The 24,589-nt window shown below is 35.1% G+C and overlaps 1 non-coding gene across 1 annotated transcript; it reads left to right on the top strand.

Moving 5' to 3' along the window:
• Nucleotides 1–633: 633 nt before the first annotated feature.
• LOC141636547 (small nucleolar RNA R71) lies at nucleotides 634–740 on the top strand. Its single transcript, XR_012541153.1, has one exon. It is a non-coding gene; the product is annotated as a small nucleolar RNA R71 (small nucleolar RNA).
• The last annotated feature ends 23,849 nt before the right edge of the window (nucleotides 741–24,589 follow it).

The raw sequence follows: 24,589 nt of genomic DNA, 5'->3' as shown, positions 1-24,589 counted from the left end.
GCCTCTCTAGCTTGAGAATCTTTCAGCAACAAATTTTTCAACTCGGCAAATTCAGATCCTTGGGACTGCTGCTGCTGCTGAGGAACATACAGAGGCTTTTGATATGGCTGCTGCTGCTTATGAGGGGGCACATAATTCTACTGTTGCTGCTGCTGTGGAGGTGGAGTCGGATTTAGGACATTTTGGCTACTCCACCTCAAATTTGGATGGACATTCGGCTCAAAATAAGTGTTGGTTTGCCTATAATGTTGAAAGGCAGCAAAAGACTCATAGGGATTAGGACAGTTGTCTGAAACATGCCCTTCTCTTCCACATCTCTTGCAGACGAAATGACCGTCTGAAACAGCATTCACATGATAGATCCCTCCTTTTGAAGCTCCCCCCAACTCGTACTTATCAAATCTCGCCGTAAGGGCCTCTAATGCAGCTACATAAGGGGATTCAGCACTTCTCCTTTGATTTCCCCTGGAATTTCCATACTCAGCTTTGTGGGTGGCCAAATCATCGATAATCTTCCACCCCTTAGTCTCTCCAACATTCTCCTGGAATCTACCATTAGCTTCCGCATCCAGGATAGCCCTCTGATCGTCATAAAGCCCATTATAAAATTGATTGCATAGGCTCCATTTCTCGAACCCATGGTGCGGAATAGTTCGCACTAACTTCTTGAAACGGACCCACGCCTCATGGAAATTCTCATCAGGACCCTGTTTAATGCTCGTGATCTGAGCTCTAATGGCATTTGTCTTTGAGGCATAGAAATATTTCTTGTAGAATGCCAGGGCCAGTGACTTCCAATCAGTTATCCCGTTAGCAACTCGATCCAGGTCTCTATACCACTCCCTTGCAGCATCACGAAGAGATAATATAAACATAGTTTCCTTCACCTGGTCCTGGGTCACACCGGTTGGTGGGGGTATGGAACAACAATAATCAATGAAAGTCTTCATATGCTTAACTGCATCTTCATTTTGCAGCTCCCCCAAATTGGTTTCTCTCAACTAAGTTGATATAGGACGGTTTCGGCTCGAATTTTCTGTCTGTCCCTGGTAATGCGAATCCCTAATAGAGATTCTCAGCTGTTGGCTCAGAGTGACTGGCTATACTTGCTTCTTCAGCCATGTCTGGAGATGTGACGGTCTCAGTTGATGAAGTAGAAACAAGAGATGAAGTTGGATCCTCCTCAAATAAAGCGTTCTCGTAGAAACTAGACAGAGTACTCAGCTCTTCCTCTGTCGGCAATACTCTAGATGATCGTCTCAACTCACGCAAAGTCTTCTCAATCTCAGGATTGAACGGCAGTAATTCACCACCATGTTGTTAGAAATCTATATCTCATTACTTGACATATTCATATATGTGATGATTTTAATTTAGTTATAAAATTAAAAGATGATCTTATGCATGCAAACAATAAAATAATTAAAGAAGAAATCATCATCTCACATTGAAGATTTCGGTTTATATGGGCACAAGTGAGTTCTCCTACTCACTTGTTCTTGAGCTTCCTTAAGTGGATGAACATGGATTCAAGTAGAGAATCCCTCCCAAGGTTTTATACCCAAAGTAACAACTTAATAAAATTAATATTACTATTACTAGAACAATATTAATTTTGTATAAAAATTGACCCAAAATATTATTTGATCTCTCAATAATTTCGGTTAAGAGAGAGGGAGGAGGAGGAAGATTTTATCTCACTAAAACTCTTATTTTTAGATGATGAAAAATGAATAATTGATACACTAACTATTGGTAGTGTATATGGTAAAATAAGGAGAAAAACCATGGTTTTCTCCTCTTGAAAAACCGGGTAGAAGGGGAAGGAAGGGGCCAATGCATGCACAAGGTTGTCTTCACAAGATCAAGTAGGGTTGCATGGCTAGGTTTAGGAAGAAATGATTATGTTTACCACTAACATAATCAACATAATATATTCCTAATCATCCCTATTATTTCGGTTTTCATGGATAAAATGGACTCCATTTTATTTTTGTCAAATTGTCAATTTGTCATATGTCACATGTCACATGTCACATAAAATTGTTATGTATTTTTAACATATTAAAAATCAACGCATTAATAAAAATACGTCATATACAAGATCGACTTAGTAATTCATAATTACTTGTACCAAAATAATTTACCAATTATAAATGACAACATCTTGTATTTATAATAATTTATTCATTCAAATGTAATTGTTTCCTTAAACAATAATTTCATCTAAGTAATAAAACAATTCGATTACTTAGATTGTATCTTATTTAATCAAATTACAATGAGACACGTAAATATTACTTCCAAAATTGTCCGTCAATTTTATGTAATTTAATTAACCCGTATCGTCATACGATCAATTAAATGATCAATTAAGTGTGTTACCCTTTAGGTATGACCTAAGGGGATCAACTGATCACCACCGTCGCACAACAGTAATGTCAAACTCTAGTCAGCCAATCATTACCGATATGTGTGGACCAGTTGACAGTAAAATATTACTTCCCAATTGTATTATTTAGAATGAGACTTAAACATGTGATCATCATGATCTATTCGTGTATACTATATAAATAGATATACCTTTATTCAAATCATTCTTCCTTGCGTAGATCTCATTTACACAAATTTTTCTTGATGTTCTTTGTGTCTTCATTTTTCTCCCACTCTATCTTTTGAATGAATACACTAGAGATTCAAAGATAGCTTATGAGACACAAATAATGATTTTGAAGTATAAGGAGGACTATCTCATAGGTTGACTAATTGTTTTAAATTTGATAAGTGTACTTGGTGATTGACATTCCTTTAAGAGAGTTCATCAACTCAATAACACTTTATGATTGATCATATACAAGCCTTAAGCTTGTGGACATATAATGAATCCCATCATTGTAGTTGTCTATTAGATCACTTTAAGTGAATGATCATATGTTTCTATGAGCAAGCGGATAAAGACGAATTTTAGAACAAGGATAAAATACGATAAAACGGGTGACTTGGGTTGCAAACCAAGACAACATTATCCAAAATACAACCAATATCCAAAATACATCTCCATGTCGAACACGGAAATCAAAAGGTTCTAAAATCCGAAACATAAATTAAAATAAGACAATAAAAAGACAAGCTTCATGGAAGCTACTCCTAGCTTCTCGATGGTTTCTCAAGCTTGCTTTTATTTTCCCTTGTCCTTGCTTGGTGGAGGCCCTATTTACAATAAAAAGGGGATACATTATCACAACTTTGTATCACAATACCATAGTTGAATTAGAAACATAAAAGAAAGGATAGTCATTTACCAACTGGAGTGATCTTTCCAGCTTTGATGTCACCAAGATATTTGGAACAATTTCTTTTCCAATATCCAACACCATTACAATAATGGCATTTATCAAGAGGACCCTTCTTGATCTTGGAAGTGATAGCTTCATAAGTCTTAGCTTTGATGAAAGTGGGAGCTTGCTTCTTACCCTTCTTCCCATTCTTTTTGAACTTCCCCTTACTCTTGGTGCTTATGTTAAGCACATCCTTGGGTGGGTTAACATTTAACCCCATGTCTCTTTCGGCTTGCACAAGTAACTTGTGCAACTCTTCAAGAGACACGTCCTTGTCTTGCATTTTAAAATTCACCCGGAATTGAACATATGCCTTGACTTTGGATAAGGAGTGTAGAATCCTATCTACAATGAGTTCTTTGGGGATTTCAACTTTTTGAGTCTTCAAAGTCTCGACTAGCTCCATTAATTTGAGCACATGAGGGCTAACCTTTTGGCCCTCTTTAAAGTCGAGATCAAAGAACGCCGCGGCCGCCTCATATTGGACGATCCGCGGAGTTTGTGAAAACATTTTCACAAGCTTGGAATAGATTTCATTAGCGGTGCCCATTTTAAAGGCTCTCATTTGGAGATCCGCCTCCATCGCAAAGATCAACACATTTTTCATTGCGGCGGACTCCTTATGGTAAGCCTCATATGCTTCCCTAGTGGCAGCGGTCGACCTAGCATTAGGTTCGGGTGGAGAGGCCTCGGTAAGGTAACGAAGCTTGTCGTCACCTTGGGCGGCTAGTTTGAGTTGGGCATCCCAATCGGAGAAATTTGACCCATTCTTTTCAAGTTTACATCGATCCATGAAGGATCGGTGCCATGAAGTACTAGTGAGAGGCGTGGCGTTGGTGTTTCGATTTGCCATTTGTTATGAGAAATAAGAGCGGTCTAAAAAAAATATAGAAGGAATAAAACATATGTCGTTTTAACATAATAATACTCGTAAAAATTAATTTAAATTTAAACAAGGTTTATTGCATTTATCCAGTGACCTCTACCCAACTTGATAAATGATTCCAAGACCCAAATTCATATCAACTTAGGGCACGGTGTGCCGAAATACCCTTTATTAACATAACTTGGTGGATTAACGTCTTAATCGATTCAACTTTTAGAACTCTTGGTCGATAAAATTACATTAATATTTCTCTCTAGCCCGAAACCCATCCGGAAATCGTCGTGAATACTTTCGTTGAGTTCAATCCAAATTTTGAATAAATGTGTCCATGATCCAAACTCATATCAACTTAGGGCACGGTGTGCCGAAATACCCCTCATTAACATAAATTCGGTGGATAGACATTTATCACCCACTTCCCCTACGTAACAAGGTTTGTACCCCGGTATGGCCGAGTGCACTCCCTCACGAAATAGGTTTTCATGGTTTTTACTATTTGGTAAGGCTATGTCTCAATTGATTGTTTTAGCGAGAGGTCATGTCAATTTATTATCTATCACGTTTTTAAGTGAAATAAAGCGGTGAACTACGATAATTCTAATTGACACGGTCGATTAACTCGATTAAAAGATGATGCATGTTTTAGTTAAGGCGATTTAGCGATGAATGCGACATATAAATAAAATGCAAAGCATAAATTAAATCCTAGTATGGCCTTCCTAGAATAGAAAATCTAATTAACTATTACATATTCAGAAACCAACTCCATTGGTCCCTTGAACTTCGGTTTTGGCACGCATCTCGAGGTAACACCGTCTTTATGTATCGCCATCTTGAATGACACCGTCTTCAAGGAACTCCGGAATAAATAAATTACATAACAAATTACATAATTTCCTATTATACATTTTTAATTAAAATAAAATAAATCTATTAAATTACAAAACGGTGATACGAGATCACAATAAATTACAACCGAATCGATATTCCCATACATTTCGGGCAATATCAATTAAAACTAAGGCCATACTAAGTAAAAATTACATAATTCAAAATTACATAAAATAAAATTATGACAATCATAAATAAAATACAGCATTATAATATGTATGAACATGCCCAATTTTATGCTAAATCGCCTTTAAGGAGCCAATATCGTATATTTAATCGGTTTTTACCGATTTGCGTGATTCAACCTTTTAAAATCACAATAAATTACATAAATTCATATTTATGCACAAGTTAATTACCCTAACTTCTTAGGACTCAAAATTAGTCTCCATTAACTATTTTACTATAATTAACTCATATTTCTTAAAATTGTTCATTAATGGACCCAAAATTACAATAAAAATGCTATAAACTTCAAATAAATCACAAAAAATTCAAATAAATTCAAAATTTGAAATTTGAACTTATGAACATTCTGGAAAAATACCATGACACTCATAAAAATTTATCGGAAAAAACAATGTTGCTGTTTATCGGATTTTTCAATAATAATCATAAAAACATGAGAGAAATTATATTCATCAACTTTTCAATTTTAGATCTGAAAAAGATAATAAAATGCAACATGTGACGTTTTTCTTTAGTCATGGAGTATGTTTTAGCAATTATTCACTAATTAAGTCACTATTTATGCTATTTTTCATCAAAAATTCATAAATCATGCATAAAGACTTCAATATAGCCTATTATTTTACACACATCTTGTAAAATTTCATGTGACAACATACTAAATTTCAATGACCAGATTCGAAATTTATCTCATATTAACCTATTTTTCATCTAAATCCGATTTTTATCATGAAAAATCCATATTTCGAGCATAAAAACTCCAAAAAATTTGAAAATTTACAGGTCATCTAAAAATAAAACATGTGATAACATATCCAAAAATCACTGGAAAATTCGAAGTTTAGCTAATTTTAGTCCGAAAATGACATTTTAATCATAAAATCATATTTTTAATGCCATTATTATATAAGATGAACAATAAAAATCCATAAATCAACCAAAATATCCTAAATACATTTTAGGATCAGAAAATTTAACATGCATAAATTATTTTCGTGATATATCATAATAACACAAATTTACAAGTTTTATATGTTAATCGTATAACTCGGAAAAACTATAACCGATTTGCATGCAAACAACCAAGGCTCTGATACCGCTTGTTAGAAATCTATATCTCATTACTTGATATATTCATATATGTGATGATTTTAATTTAGTCATAAAATTAAAAGATGATCTTATATGCATGCAAACAATAAAATAATTAAAGAAGAAATCATCATCTCACATTGAAGATTTCGGTTTATATGGGTACAAGTGAGTTCTCCTACTCACTTGTTCTTGAGCTTCCTTAAGTGGATGAACAAGGATTAAAGTAGAAAATCCCTCCCAAGGTTTTATACCCAAAGTAACAACTTAATAAAATTAATATTATTATTACTAGAACAATATTAATTTTGTATAAAAATTGACCCAAAATATTATTTGATCTCTCAATAATTTCGGTTAAGAGAGAGGGAGGAGGAGGGAGATTTTATCTCACTAAAACTCTTATTTTTAGATGATGAAAAATGAATAATTGATATACTAACTATTGGTAGTGTATATGGTAAAATAAGGAGAAAAATCCATGGTTTTCTCCTCTTGAAAAACCGGGTAGAAGGGGAAGGAAGGGGCCAATGCATGCACAAGGTTGTCTTCACAAGATCAAGTAGGGTTGCATGGCTAGGTTTAGGAAGACATGATTATGTTTACCACTAACATAATCAACATAATATATTCCTAATCATCCCCATTATTTCGGTTTTCATGGATAAAATGGACTCCATTTTATTTTTGTCAATTTGTCAATTTATCATATGTCACATGTCACATGTCACATAAAATTGTTATGTATTTTTAACATATTAAAAATCAACGCATTAATAAAAATACGTCATATAAAAAATCGACTTAGTAATTCATAATTACTTGTACCAAAATAATTTACCAATTATAAATGACAACATCTTGTATTTATAATAATTTATTCATTCAAATGTAATTGTTTCCTTAAACAATAATTTCATCTAAGTAATAAAACAATTCGATTACTTAGACCGTATCTTATTTAATCAAATTACAATGAGACACGTAAATATTACTTCCAAAATCGTCCGTCAATTTTAAGTAATTTAATTAACCCGTATCGTCATACGATCAATTAAATGATCAATTAAGAGTGTTACCCTTTAGGTATGACCTAAGTGGATCAACTGATCACCACCGTCGCACGACAGTAATGTCAAACTCTAGTCAGCCAATCATTACCGATATGTGTGGACCAGTTGACAATAAAATATTACTTCCCAATTGTATTCTTTAGAATGAGACTGAAACATGTGATCATCATGATCAACAGTTGTGATCGCATTATTGTCGGAGGACACATATTTCAACACCTGTGACCTGCGCATAAGAAGAAACTACAAGTAGAATATGAGAATAGTTTAAGGAACAGATGTCCCTTAAACTAATAGAAAGACTAAAAATAAAAACAACTAAAAATTTTAAACAATTACCTCCCCGGCAACGGCTCCAAAATTTGATGCCAGTCGTTGTGTGCACCAAAGATAAAATTTATAATACCTATTAAAACTAAAAGAAGCTAGTGGTAACACGGTCGAACCACAGGGAGGAGATGCAATTATTAGTTGTCTATTTAAGTCTTAAAGTAACGGTGTGTGGGGGTTTGATTTGATTTGTTCTATAGCTAAAGACAATAAAAGATAAGTAAACTAAATAAACAGATGAAAACAAATATTAAAAGGGTGCTAAGATGGTCGGTTCACTATAGTTTCGGCGGCAGTATACTAGGTAGGTCTAAAACAAACACGTGAGACGGGAAAATAAGAAGTCCTCTCGGTCCATTCTTACACGTAACATCTTTCGATCTCGCTACAGGTCCCTAATATCACTAATACTAACTTTCGTCCTGAAAGGTCACTAAAAAGGCTAAATTAACTCATCTCTCGATCTTATTAATTTAGTCGTCTTAATTAGGTAGGCTATCTCCCTTCCCTAACTTTCGATCTTTATTGGGTCGGTCAAGTCCTAGGCATTTAACTAGTCGCGTGCACTCGATTCGTCAAACATAGCAATTTGATTAATTAAAACGAAGGTGATCTCACGTGGCCGGTCGATCGACCAGGGAACCCAGTCGATCGACCAAGGCGCGATTCAGGCCTACTATTCTAACGCCGCCTACTTCTACAGATTCCCTACATCCTAGCACAGGGTATTTAGCTACTCATGACTATGACGAAAACAACAGTGAAATTAACGAATAAAGATATTGAATGCATGATTAAACTAACGAAACAAGCAATTAACATAAGATGATAAATTGGCTTTTGGGAAACTACTCTAACAATTCTAAACTACGAACGAAATAAAGCAATAAAACTGAATAATAGAACAAAGAAGTACCGTGAGAAACAGGAGCAAAGAATTGCAGAATAAAGATCCAAAAACCGAATGCAAAAGTAAACTGTATTCAATACGAAATAATCTTTAAAACCCTAATTACTGATGGTAAAACTTGATAAAAACTGAATTAAAGCTTGATTATCATTCTGAATAACCTAGGTTACGTTATATAGAATATCGCGTAACACTTATTCCTAAACCTAATATACAATGGGCTTTGGAAATCTCGTTCTATTAATTCACGTCAGAATTAACGGTATGGTCGATTGAACATAGCAGCCGGTTGATCGACCGGTCTGCAGTGTATAGTAGCTTCTGTAAGTCGTGGGTTGGTCGATCGACCATGGAGGCCAGTCGATCGACTGCTTTAGCTGATAGTCCGCTTCTAATTCTTCATAAAATTATCTTTCAGGCCTCGAAATGCGCACCAAGCTCGTTCCTTAAGTAAATACTTCACGTCAAGTGCAATGCAAGATACTCGGGGACGGATTTAGCTCAATATCTACTCATTTTCGCATAAATCTGCAATATTACATAAAAATACGAAAGTAGACGAAATGGGGCAAATAGTAGCTTTAAACTATATAATTGAGCTCTGAAATGCGTGTAAAATGGGGTGTAAAACATCATATTTAGGACACGCATAACTTAGTCTAATTTACTTCCGTGCCTCTCGACTTTAGAACGAATGAACAAACTTAATCTACGATTACGGCCGATAACCAAAGATTAAACGTAACAATGCAAACATGTGATGGAAACAATTGAACAATATTATTATCAACCTATTTAAACATGTTATATATTTGATTTTGCATGGCTCCCCTAGTCTTTAGACTAAGAAATTTAGCTACTCATATTAAAATGCAAATTGCAAACTAAATTATAAGAAATGCAAACATGGTTGTATGATTTATATGGATTAGATGATATAACATGTAAAAGGAAAAATGCTAATGTAAAATGAAGTACTTAATTATATGGTAACTAAATTAGTAATGTGAAATTGCAAACTTAGAATTAGAAATACCTTAATGGAAGAGAACTTATATGGAAGAACAAATAACAATAACCAAATGCTTGAATATCAAATGCTTGAACAATAGTTTGTAGTACAAATGTTGAAAGATTAACTAATGGAATGCTTAACAACTTCTAAATTAAAATGAGAAAACTAATGAGAGAAAATATAATGCTTGAGGCTATTGTAAGTAAACTTAGACGTGAAAAATGATATCCTAAGCCTTGGAATACCTCTCCTATTTATAGGAGAGGAAGAGGAAACGTAAGAAATCAATGAGCATGCGGCCCCGATCGGGGTCGTGTGTTTTCTGATTAATTGCCTTAATTCCTTGATTAATTACTTGAGGAATCTCTATGCTCGTGTTTTAATGCTCCTTAATCACCCGTTAATGCTCTAAATTCCTAGCATCCTAAGGTTCATGGCATCCAATGCTTTCACCTTAATATGGACCTTTATTTTGGGCTTGACTTTACACTTGGCTTCATTTGTAATTTCTTACTTCAATCCACTAAATCTTCATGCAAAACCCAAGCAACTTTACACACTTAGTCCAATACTTGGTCTTGTTTAGCTTAGTGAACTTGGTGTATAAAATCATAGGAAAAAGCCTCTAAATGCTTAGATTCCTACAAAACCGTAACAAACACAACAATACACCTAGAACACAAGATTAGCTCAAATACATACTAATTAATGTATGATAAATAATAGAAACCGAGCTAAAATGACGGGTAAAAGTATATATAAAATGAACATATCAAACTCCCTCAAGCTAAACCCTTGCTTGTCCCCAAGCAAGAAACCAAATCCCATCAATTGTAATATCCCAAACAAGCCATGCATAATGATTTAGAAACCTGAATCAACATGGGCAAGTGACAAAGCAAAACATGGATAAAATTTACATGACGGCGTAGCATAGAAAACTTTGAAATGAACCTTTAAGCTCTTGCATGATCTTGTGACTTATGGACTCTCACGGGACACTCAAACTCTTTTATATGTGAAAGGACAATTTTGTTAATGAACACTCAACTATCCTCAACTTATAACAATATGCCCGCAATCTAATATGGTAAACATGTCAAAACTAGCAAGCTAAGATAATCAAATATAAGCATGATACAGAAGCCAAATGGGTAGGAAGAAGGCGAATAAACTGTTGGAATATGTGTCCTCCGACAATAATGCGATCACAACTTTTGATCATGATGATCACATGTTTAAGTCTCATTATAAAGAATACAATTGGGAAGTAATATTTACTGTCAACTGGTCCACACATATCGGTAATGATTTGCTGACTAGAGTTTGACATTACTGTAGTGCGACGGTGGTGATCAGTTGATCCCCTAGGTCATACCTAAAGGGCAACACTCTTAATTGATCATTTAATTGAACGTATAACGTTACGAGTCAATTAAATTATTTAAAATTGACGGACGATTTTGGAAGTAATATTTACGTGTCTCATTGAAATTTGATTGAATGAGATACGGTCTGAGTAATCGAATTATTTCATTACTAAGATGAAATTATTGTTTAAAGAAACAATTGAAATTGAATGAATTATTATAAATACAAATTGTTGTGATTTATAATTGGTAAAATATTTTTGTACAAGTAATTATGAATTACTAGGTCAATTTTTGTATATGACGTATTTTTATTAATACGTTGATTTTTAATATGTTAAAAATACATAACAATTTTATATGACATATAACATGTGACATATTGACAAAAATAAAATGGATTCCATTTTACAAAAGTGCCGAAATTAAGAGGAGGATTAAGCTAATATTGTGTTGACTATATTAGTGGAGAGCATGACGATTACCCTAATTGACTAGCCATGCAAAACTAGTGTTCATTGTGAAGAACAACTCAAGCATGCATTGGCTCCCTCTAATCCCCTCTTCCACCCGGTTTTTGAGAGGAAAAAACACTTTGGTTTTTCCTCTTATTTTACCTAATATACACAAAATGTTTTAGTTGTTCATTCATTCAATTTCATTCATCAAAAATATTTTAGAGAGATAAAATATTTTCTTCTTCTTCTCCTCCTCTTAACCGGTTTTAAGAGTCCAAAATCAAAGATTTTTGGGTCAATTTTATGCTAAATTAATATTGTACTAGTACTCATAATATTAATTTTATTAAGAGTGTGCCTTGGGTATTATACTTTGGGAGAGATCCTATACTTGGATCTTAGTTTTTCCATTAAGGAAAGCACAAGAACAAGAGAGAAGGAGATCTCTCTTGTGCCCTTATAAACCGAAATTCCAATGTAAGATAAAGATTTCTTCTTTATATTGTTTATAGTTTGCATGCATAAGATCACCAATTAATTTTATGATTAAATTAACCTAAAACATTTATGAATATATTGAGTATATAGATCTACTTTTCCTTACAATTGGTATCAAGAGCCTTGGTTGTTTGCATGCAAATCGGTTAAAAGTTTTTCCGAGTTATACGATTAACATATAAAACTTGTTAAATTTGTGTTATTATGATATATCACGAAAATCATTATGCATGTTAAAATTTCTGGTCCTAAAATTTTTTTAGGATATTTTGGTTAATTTATGGATTTTTATTGTTCATATTATATAATAATGGCATTAAAATATGATTTTATGAATAAAATGTCATTTTCGGACTAAAATTAGCTAAACTTCGAATTTTCCAGTGATTTTTGGATATGTTGTCACATATATTATTTTGAGATGACCTGTAAATTTTCATAATTTTTGGACTTCTTATGCTCGAAAAAATGGTTTTTTCATTATTAAAATCGGATTTAGATGAAAAATAGGTTAATATGAGATAAATTTCGAATCTGGTCATATAAATTTAGTATGTTGTCACATGATATTTTACAAGATGTGTGTAAAATAATAGGCTATATTGAAGTCTTTATGCATGATTTATGATTTTTGAAGAAAAATAGCATAAATACTGACTTAATTAGTGAAATATTAATAAAACATACTCTATGACTAAGGAAAAACATCACATGTTGCATTTTATTATCTTTTCCAGATCTAAAATTGAAAAGTTGATGAATATAAATTTTCTCATGTTTTTATGATTATTTTGTTAAAACCGATAAATCGCAACATTGTTTTTCCGGATAAATTTCGAAATTTTTAACCTAAGTTTTTTGAACATTATGAGTGTCATGGTATTTTTCCAGAATGTTCATGAGTTTAAATTTCAAATTTCGAATTTATTTGAAATTTTGTGATTTATTTGAAATTTATAGCTTATTTTTGTAATTTTAAGTCCATTAATGAACAAATTTTAGAAATATGAGTTAATTATGGTCAAATAATTAGTGAAGACTAAATTTTGAGTCCTAAAAGGTTAGGGTAATTAACTTATGCATAAATATGAATTTATGTAATTTTTGTGATTATAAAATGTTGAATCACGCAAATCCGTAAAAACCGAGTAATATACGATATTGGCTATTTAAAGGCGATTTAGCATAAAATTGGGCATGTTCATACATATTATAATGCTGCATTTTATTTATGATTTTCATAATTTTATTTTATGTAATTTTTGAATTATGTAATTTTACTTAGTATGGCCTTAGTTTTTTATTGGTATTACCCGAAATGTATGGGAATATCAATTCGGTTGTAATTTATTGTGATCTCGTATCACCGTTTTGTAATTTAATAGATTTATTTTATTTTAGTTACAAATGTATAATAGGAAATTATGTAATTTGTTATGTAATTTTATTTATTTCGGAGTTCCCAAAGACGGATTTCTTCAAGATAGCGATTCACAAAGACGGTGTTACCTCGAGATGCGTGCCACAACCGAAGTTCAAGGGACCAATGGAGTTGGTTTCCGAATATGTAATAGTTAATTAGATTTTCTATTTTAGGAAGGCCATACTGGGATTTATTTTTATGCTTTGCATTTTATTTATATGTCGCATGCATCGCTAAATCGCCATAACTAAAACATGCATCATCTTTCATCGAGTTTATCGACCGTGTCAATTAGAATTATCGTAGTTCACCGCTTTAGTTCACTTAAAACGTTATAGAAAATAAATTGACATGACCTCTCGCTAAAATAAATAATTGAGACATAGCCTTACCAAATAGTAGAAACCATGAAAACCTATTTCGCGAGGGAGTTCACTCGGCCATCCCGGGGTACAAACCTTGTTACGTAAGGGAAGTGGGTGATAAATGTCTATCCACCGAATTCGTGTTGATGAGGGTTTCATCGGCCATCCCGTGCCCAAATTAATGTGAATTTGGATCATGGACACATTTATTCGAAATTTGGATTGACCTCAACGGAAGTATTCGTGACCGTAGTCGCATGTGTTCCGGGCTATAGATAAACATTAGAGTAAATTTATCGACCAAGAGTTCTAAAATTAGAATCGATTAAGCGTTAATCCACCGAGTTATATTGATAAGGGTTTCATCGGCTATCCCATGCCTAAGTTGATATGAATTTGGGTCTTGGAATCATTTATCTAGTTGGGTAGAGGTCACTAGAAAAATGCAATAAAACTTGTTTAAATTAGTTTTCACGAGTATTATTATTAAAACGACATTTGTTTTACTTTTTCTATTTTGTTTTGTAGACCACTTCTTTTTCTCATAACAAATGGCTACACCAAACCCAAACGCCACGCCGCTCGCTAGTTCATCATGGCTCCGATCCTTCATGGATCGATGTAAACTTGAAAAGAATGGGTCAAATTTGTCCGATTGGGATGCCCAACTCAAATTAGCCGCCCAAGGTGACGACAAGCTTTGTTACCTTACCGAGGCCTCTCCACCCGAACCTACTACTAGGTCGACCGCCGCCACTAGGGAAGCATATGAGGCTTACCATAAGGAGTCCGCCACAATGAAAAATGTATTAATCTTTGCGATGGAGGCGGATCTCCAAAGGAGAGCCTTTAAGATGGGCACCGCTAATGAGATTTACTCCAAGCTTGTGACAATGTTTTCACAACTCCGCGGATCGTCCAATATGAGGCGGGCGCGGCATTCTTTGATCTCGACTTCAAAGAGGGCCAAAAGGTTAGCCCTCATGTGCTCAAACTTATGGAGCTTGTCGAGACCTTGAAGATTCAAAAGGTTGAAATCCCCAAAGAACTCATTGTAGATAGGATTCTACACTCCTTGTCCAAAGTCAAAGCGTATGTTCAATTCCGGGTGAATTTTAACATGCAAGACAAGGATGTGTCTCTTGAAGAATTGCACAAGTTACTTGTGCAAGCCGAAAGGGACATGGGGTTAAATGTGAACCCACCCAAGGATGTGCTTAACATTAGCACCAAAAGCAAGGGGAAGTTCAAGAAGAATGGGAGGAAGGGTAAGAAACAAGCTCCCACTTTCACCAAAGCTAAGACTTATGAAGCTAGCACTTCAAAAATCAAGAAGGGTCCTCTTGATAAATGCCATTATTGTAATGGTGTAGGACATTGGAAAAGAAATTGTTCCAAATACCTTGGTGATAATAAGGCTGGAAAGATTACTCCAGTAGGTAAATGACTATCCTTTCTTTTATGTTTCTATTTCAACTATGGTATTGTGATACAAAGTTGTGATAATGTATCTCCCTTTTTATTGTAAATAGGGCCTCCACCAAGCAAAGACAAGGGAAAAGAAAAGCAAGCTTGAGAAACCATCAAGAAGCTAGGAATAGCTTTCATGGAGCTTCGCTTTTTATTGTCTTATTTTAACTATGTTTTGGATTTTAGAACCTTTAAGTTTCCGTGTTCGACATGGAAAGGTATTTTGGATAATTGGTTGTATTTTGGATAATGGTGGCTTGGTTTGCAACCCAAGTCACCCGTTTTATCATTTTATCCTTGTTCTAAAATTCGTATTTACATGCTTGCTCTTAGAAACATATGATTATTCACTTAAAGTGATCTAATAGACAACTATAATGATGGGATTCATTATACGTCCACGTGCTTAAGGATTGTGTATGATCATTTATAAAGTGATATTGAGTCTATGAACTCTCTTAAAGGAATGTCAATCACCAAGTACACTTCAAAATCTAAAACTATTAGTCAACTTATGAGATAGTTCTCCTTATACTTCAAAATCATTATTTGTGTCTCATATGCTATCTTTGAATCTCTAGTGTATTTATTCTAAAGATAGACTGGGAGAAAAATGAGGACACAACATACACCAAGATAAATATGTGTACTTGTGTATATGAGATCTACGCAAGGAGAATGAATATGAATATGGTCTCAAATAGTTCTATATGACTAAAGAGACCAAGTGAAGTAATCAAAGGAATATTTTCTCAAGATTACTACACGAGGAGACCAAAAGAAAGTTTTGGAAGAAAAATGACTAATGTAAAGTCTTAACAAGAGTTTTGACTAGTTTATGATAAATTTTGACCAATAGTTTCAATATTAATATTTACTTAAGAGCCTAAATGAATCAAAGTAACATCCTAGAAGATAAACAAGATTTATGACTAGAGGTTGCAAGGATTGATATACCGATATCTTCAACAGCCAAGTTTTAACCACGCAGATGTCATTACTTAACCTCATTATCAAAATGGAATGGTTAAACCTCCTTCCGAAAGGGTATTTCGAAGGACGTGTTCTAGATATTATTTATATTTGAATAATGACATTGCTACACATCATTATGACATGTGTGAGTTAGAGATTAAAATCTCTTTTAATATGGTTAAGATGAGACCACTTTAAAATAGGTATTTTGAATGGATATGATGGGAACACATATGGTTTTATCTTAATAACTTGGCAATGCAATTTATATTTCAATTCTTGAAATGTTTCAATTAAGAAGTAAATTTCGAAACATGTGGAATTGAGTGGGAGTTTGAAATTATCATGTGAAGACATGGAATTTAGTGGGAGCAATCATCTTGTAAAAGTTTATAACTCATCGCTCATTGAAGAATGACGAGCTAATACCTTCCTTCACAGAGGAAGATTTGAGTTTTCAATTCAGGATGAAAATGGACCATGATGAATCCAACTACATCATGAGATGTTGGATAAGTATTGTAAGATACACATCGAATCAACGAGATACGTAGGTTATTCATTTAAATGAAGATGGAATTGCCATTAGCAGTCATGGTCGTTCCTTGAACCTAAATATAGTTGATAACATGATTAAAAGTTACTAATGTTTCCGCCATTAGAATAATCATGCACATGTCCAATTATGAATCATATGCATAAGAGCATGATGAATAATTGGTAAGCCATAGTAGAAACGTCATGAATTCTCGAGAAGAATTCGATGAGCGATTTCGGTGTTTGACAGAATACTCTGTTATGTGTCAAGAGGTTGCACATATTATAGAAAATCCGAACACACGTAAAGATTTATGAAAATCCTAAACTTTACAAGCTAAAGGGAGAAATAGGAAGTTTGGAAAGATACTTAGTTGAATAAAGAAGTTGCTTAAAACTAATCTTTCCTAATATGCTAGGACTTGTGAGAAGTGCTAGGCTAATCATTTTGACAAATTGTTGCAAGACTCTACAAAACATTTACCTAGTGCATTGTGTGTGGATGAAGTACTTGATCAGTACAAGTTATATCATTCACCACAAATTCGTTCGTTATGTGATAATCGATAAGGAAATTCTTTCAAGATAAAGAACCGAAACCAAGGTCGGGAACCTTGATGTGTACTTGGTAAGGTTCATGCTATGAGTGATAACATGAATGTAAAGGATAATATGATTAAGAAGTTTGAACACATGGACACGTAACATGTTAAACTTCTATTGCAATCAACAAGTATTTACACACTTGCAATATGCATCACAAGGTTGTAATATGTATTGACTACCCGAGTGTGATGTCGACATTTGTCGTTTGAGTTTTTATTAACTCACCTTATACTTTGTTACATCCAACGGGTTGTAGAGACAATTGAACCCCGTTTAAGTGAACACGGATTAGCATTGTATTTGCCCATAGTTACTTACATGAGGTGACGTCTCGAAGTGACTAGAGTGTGATGCGATTGATGGCAAGTTTATGTGCCATAGAGTCATATGAGAATGACTAGTCGATCACATAGGCGGAATGTTAGGAACATTTTGTCGGGCCTTATGACCGCTTATAGAGTTCTGGCAAATTTATATAGCCTGGTCGTGGCGAGAGCTGCTATAGTATTCTAATGAGTCGATTCTTTTGACTAAAGACTATTCGCCTAAGATGGCACAGTTTCAGATTAACTTTGATTTGTGTTACTACGACCTTCGTAAATGGGGTCAAATGGGCATATTTTGGGTTATGATGGCTGTGGCTAGTTGAAGGGAATGAGTGCGATAGGAATTGTCCACCCCTAGTCAGGGTTATAACAATATCTCAGGGACACTCGAGGAGTAATGAACTGGAAATGCGTGGCCACGCTCGGATTGTATCCATGGTGGATAAATCCGGTCAATCAGTTATTCTCCAGATCGACGAAACCACTCTCGATATGATCACTTGCAAGTACGACCTAAAAGGCACCTTGCATTGAGTGGGAGATAGTAATAGGACAAGAGAATTGGTGACGCACACTTGTCGAGGACAAGTGGGAGATTGTTGGAATATGTGTCCTCCGACAATAATGCGATCACAACTAATGATCATGATGATCACATGTTTAAGTCTCATTATAAAGAATACAATTGGGAAGTAATATTTACTGTCAACTGGTCCACACATATCGGTAATGATTGGCTGACTAGAGTTTGACATTACTGTCGTGCGACGGTGGTGATCAGTTGATCCCCTAGGTCACACCTAAAGGGCAACACTCGTAATTGATCATTTAATTGATTGTATCACGTTACGAGTCAATTAAATTATTTAAAATTGACGGACGATTTTGGAAGTAATATTTACGTGTCTCATTGAAATTTGATTGAATGAGATACGGTCTGAGTAATCGAATTGTTTCATTACTCAGATGAAATTATTGTTTAAAGAAACAATTGAAATTGAATGAATTATTATAAATACAAATTGTTGTGATTTATAATTGGTAAAATATTTTGGTACAAGTAATTATGAATTACTAGGTCAATTTTTGTATATGACGTATTTTTATTAATACGTTGATTTTTAATATGTTAAAAATACATAACAATTTTATGTGACATATGACATGTGACATATTGACAAATTGACAAAAATAAAATGGATTCCATTTTACAGAAGTGCCGAAATTAAGAGGAGGATTAAGCTAATATTGTGTTGATTATATTAGTGGAGAGCATGATGATTACCCTAATTGACTAGCCATGCAAACCTAGTGTTCATTGTGAAGAACAACTCAAGCATGCATTGGCTCCCTCTAATCCCCTCTTCCACCCGGTTTTTGAGAGGAAAAACCACTTTGGTTTTTCCTCTTATTTTACCTAATATACACAAAATGTTTTAGTTGTTCATTCATTCAATTTCATTCATCAAAAATATTTTAGAGAGATAAAATATTTTCTTCTTCTTCTTCTCCTCTTAACCGGTTTTAAGAGTCCAAAACCAAAGATTTTTGGGTCAATTTTATGCTAAATTAATATTGTACTAGTACTCATAATATTAATTTTATTAAGAGTGTGCCTTGGGTATTATACTTTGGGAGAGATCCTATACTTGGATCTTAGTTCTTCCATTAAGGAAAGCACAAGAACAAGAGAGAAGGAGATCTATCTTGTGCCCTTATAAACCGAAATTCCAATGTAAGATAAAGATTTCTTCTTTATATTGTTTATAGTTTGCATGCATAAGATCACCAATTAATTTTATGATTAAATTAACCTAAAACATATATGAATATGTTGACTATATAGATCTACTTTTCCTTACATAAACATGGGTAAGAAAGGGGAACAAAAGTTTTATGGTAATGTGGAGCTAAGTCGAGCTAGCAACTACCAAATTGCAAGGACGCTCAATCCCAATACTAACCCAATTTTGCAATTCAAACCATAAGAAAATTCTCCAAAATAATATGAATAATGCTTGAGAATTTCTCACATCTTTTTTTTTTTTCTTTTCAATGCATACTTCTTTTTTTTCATGCTTTTTCTCATTCATTCATTTTTCTTTCTTCATTTTTCCATTTTTTTCATTTTTTTTTATTCTCATTTTTTTCTTTTCCATTTTTTTTATTTTTGAGCATTAAGACCAAGCTCACATGACTTCAAACAATAAACCATATCCCAATGAGCACCCAAACACTATCCAACTAAGCTACTAGCTTAATAAATTTTGTGAAGGGGTCAAAAAGACTAAAATATCATGTGAATGGCTCCAAAATGCTATAACAAATGAATGCATGCTAACCAAGAAATGACATGAGAACCATACTTGTGCGTTTTGATGAAACACGCATTATAAGGAGACACCTACACTCACCTAAGAGAGACCGGATATGGATGCATCGGTCAAAAATAAGCTTTACCTTACCATTTTGTAGCTTGCCACAAGTCAAGATCAAGCCTATTCGGTTCATTCTCCATCTCCCACCTACTATGTCAAGACTTCCCCATGTAGCTAATATCCCATCATGAAAGAATAAATCATTAGCAACAAGCCATTATTAGGATAAGCAAAGAAAAAAGTAGACTACAAGCAAGCACAAAGCAAAAATTTCTCTCAAAAAATTTTCAAATTTTCTACACTACATGCAAAACTACACTATATGCAAATGCAATCTCCCCCCAAGCTAAACATCACATTGTCCTCAATGTGCCAATAATTCAAATTACCCAATCAAACCATAAAAATGGCTCAAAGCACAAAACAAGAAGGACTAGAGGTTATGTTTAATGGGTTGCAAGATCTAAACTAAAATGCAAAGCAATTAAAAACTTGCTTGACTTGCTAGTCCCCCCCCCCCCCCCAAGCTAGCATGAATTCGGGGGATTTCTTCATCAATCAACTAAGAAAAGGGCCAAAAATTGAACCCCTTCCTCCCTTTCTTCTTCTTCTTACCACTACCACTTGATTCACCTTGGTGGCCACTTCCACTTGAATCATCCTCTTGAAGAGGAGTGACATACTCACCAATATTTTGGCCACTACCAAGACCATCACCATAGCTACTAATCCCACCATATCCCACCATATCCTCCATATAATGCTTCAACACCATAATCTGAACCACAAAAATCCGGACCGAGTTCATATGTAGCAAATGTACCTGCATCATTGTTAGGAGGGGGAGGGGGAATAGGAAAAGGAGGAGGAAATCCACCCAGATGATAAGTATAGAATGAAGGGTGTGGCCCCTCATGTTGGACAACTCATTGCCTAGCAAAATGATCATAAATAGGATGTAATGCAAGTCGTTGGTCATCACGAATTTGATTTACACCTAAGTTCATTTCCCGCATCATATTCATCATTTCTATGCTAGATGGTGACTCAATGCTAGAAGTGGAGTGACGTGCTTGAGAGGGTTGACCTCCCGCACGCCTCTCAATCGTGGTAGGCGGCTCACCTCTTAGGTCTAAATGGTAGGTAGGTCTAGTAAAGGGGTCACTTCCACGATGAGGCTTAGTGTGAACCAAAACCTTAATTTCTTTCTTTTCTTCGGGTAGACGAATGGAGTCTTGCCTACCTATCTTCCAAAACATGTTAGGGTAAGCATCCCTAAACCAATTACAAGAAATAAAATATTCATAATCAAGCCCAATTCTCTTTTCCCTAGACTCAAGCAATGGTCTCAAATTGGTATTCTCTTGGTTAAACCTACATAAGTGGTGTGCAATCTTAGTGACCAAACCTCCTAAGACAATACAACTATTCTTGGCATTACATTGTTTGGTCAAGTGGACCGCAAAGTGGTAGGGGATATTGATTCCCCATTTCTCATCACCATTAACATTCAAGAAAGCACCCAAAATTTCTACCTCAATCTTCCTCACCGAGTGAGGTTCATTTCTCCCAAAAAAGGTCCATCCCATAAACCTTTGCCAAATCCTTATGTCAGGATAATGAATAAGTTGATGAGGGGTATGATCCCAACCCAGAAAAAGGAAGTGAGAGATTGCATCCCAAGTCAAAACGGGGTTATAATCAACGGGTGATTCGATGGGTAAGTCCTTGTGAGGCAATTGAAAGATAGCGGCAAAGTCCGTTAAGTCCATTCTATGGTCTTCGTTAAACAAGCAAAAGGTAACAAAAACAACAAAACCGGGTTTCCTAGACCTATGAAACTCGAAAGAGCTCAAGAACTTAAGGGTGAGTTCGGGGAAGGTCTTATAATTCATTGTAAAACAATGCTTCATACCAAGATTTTTAAACAAAGCTTTCACATTTTTCTCAATTCCAATGTTGTTTAAAGAAGCGTGGTTGATAAATTTTGTTGGTTTCATACCTTTGCTCTTCAAGATGACCCAATTGTTGTATTGAGCTTGTGAATTGAAGATCACACTCGGAAAATCCGGGTCTTGCCACTCCGGGACTTCTCCATTTGCACATCCTCCGCAGCATGGGAGGATTCCGCCTCACCTCTCCTTCTCTTAGAAGCACCTTGGGTAGGAGGTCTTCTTGGTGCCATTTTTCTGAAATTGAAGACAAAAATTCATCTTAAGGCAATCCAAAATTCATCCTAATACGCATAATAGTATGAATTAGTGAACTAATTCACGCTACAAACATGTAATAAGCATTCTACAATCAATTTCTAGCACTAAAAAGCACAAAATCGAATTCCCCAAATTGAGTTAGGGTTTGCATAATCCAATTAATTGATTGAAATGGATGAATTAAAGAGAAAAGAGAAGAAAACTTACCAAATTGATGTTAATGGGTGAATGAATCTTGCAAATCAATGAAGAAATTGAGGTTTCCTTGTGATTTTAGATGAAGAAGTGAAGAAAATAATGGAGATAGAGGAGAGCAAGGTACCGTCGGGTTTGTGAAAATGAGAGAAAAAAAAAATTTTTTTTTTTTACTTACCCGTCAAATAGCACCACAAAAGTCACAGAACCACGACCTCGATCGGGGCCCCCAACCCCGATCAGGGTTGACTGCCTCTTCCCGCATTGACTTGCTTGCATACGGAAGTGAATTCTTTTCTTTTTTTTTTCGAAAACCACGTCCCCAAACGGGGTTCTTGCATGGGAAGCGTGTCAAATTCACTCCAAATTCCCCTTTCTTCATTTTCACCTAAAAATCACAAAAAGAAACATCGTCAAGTCGAGTATTTTATTACTAATCTACGAAAAACAATAAATTGCAGAAAATTAAAAACAAAAATAAATAAAAGCAATAAAAAGCTTGGGTTGCCTCCCAAGAAGCGCTGGTTTAACGTCCCACACGACGAAAGAGCTTGAGTCGGTTTAAGCTTTCTTTGGTAGAGGTTGAACGGTCATTTCCTCTATCACACCAACGATCACATTCTCATGGTAGAGCTTCAAACGATGACCTTTTGCTTTGAATTTTTCTCCCTTGGTGGTCATCACTTCAACGGAACCGAACTTGTTGACATTTGTGACGGTATATGGACCGGTCCACCGTGATCGTAATTTTCCCGGAAATAGCTTGTAACGGGAATTGAATAACAAGACCTTATCACCAATTTGAAATTCCTTGTTCAAGATCTTCTTGTCATGCCATCTTTTTGTTTTCTCCTTATGGAGACGGGAGCTCTCATAAGCTTGCAAACGAAATTCATCAAGTTCATTGAGTTGCAATAACCGCTTCTCTCCACTCAATTTCGGGTCCATGTTAAGCTCCTTAATTGCCCAAAAAGCCTTTTGTTCCATCTCAACGGGAAGATGGCACGCCTTTCCATAGACCAACCTATATGGTAAGGTACCAATAGGTGTCTTAAACGCGGTACGGTAGGCCCATAAGGTGTCATCGAGCTTCATACTCCAATCCTTTCGTGATTTGGCAACAACTTTCTCAAGTATGGACTTGATCTCATGGTTGGAAACCTCCAGTTGGCCACTAGTTTGTGGGTGATAAGCCAAGCCTCTTCTATGATAGACTCCATACTTTTCCAACAAAGCATCAAGTTGTTTCTCACCGAAATGAGTACCACGATCACTAATGATAGCTTTTGGAACACCGAACCTTGGAAATATGATCTTATTGAATAAGTTAATCACGGTGCAAGCATCATTAGTTGGAGTAGCAATTGCCTCTACCCATTTAGAGACATAATCAACGGCAACCAAAATATACCGATTCCCTTTTGAGGAAGGAAACGGTCCTTGATAGTCTATGCCCCAAACATCGAACACCTCTACTTCCAAGATACCATTTAGAGGCATCTCGTGCCTCCTTGATATGGAGTCCGTCCTTTGGCAAGCATCACAAGCCATCACGAAATTCTTAGCATCTTGGAACATGGTTGGCCAATAGAAGCCGGATTGCAACACCTTTGCAACGGTCTTGGATGGTCCATGATGACCACCATAAGGAGAAGAATAGCATCCTTCTAACACCCCTTTCACATCCCAATATGGGATACATCTCCGGAATAGTCCATCGGAGCAATGTTTGAACAAATGTGGATCATCCCATAGGAAGAACTTGGCATCATGTAAGAACTTCTTCCTTTGTTGATATGAAAGGTCGGGTGGCAACTCTCTTCCAACTAGGTAGTTGGCTATGTCGGCATACCAAGCAGTATTGGCTACCAACATCATTAAAACATCGTCGGCGAAGGAATCATCGATAGGTAATTCAATACCTCCATCATGGAACTTCAGTCGGGATAAGTGATCGGCAAAACCATTTTCGGCCCCCTTCTTGTCTTTAATCTCAAGATCAAATTCTTGCAAGAGCAAGATCCATTTTATCAACCTTGGCTTAGCTTCTT

The sequence above is a fragment of the Silene latifolia genome, chromosome Y (genome assembly GCF_048544455.1).
Source record: "Silene latifolia isolate original U9 population chromosome Y, ASM4854445v1, whole genome shotgun sequence".
NCBI classification, from domain to species: domain Eukaryota; kingdom Viridiplantae; phylum Streptophyta; class Magnoliopsida; order Caryophyllales; family Caryophyllaceae; genus Silene; species Silene latifolia.
This window is presented reverse-complemented; position numbering and strand designations above follow the sequence as displayed.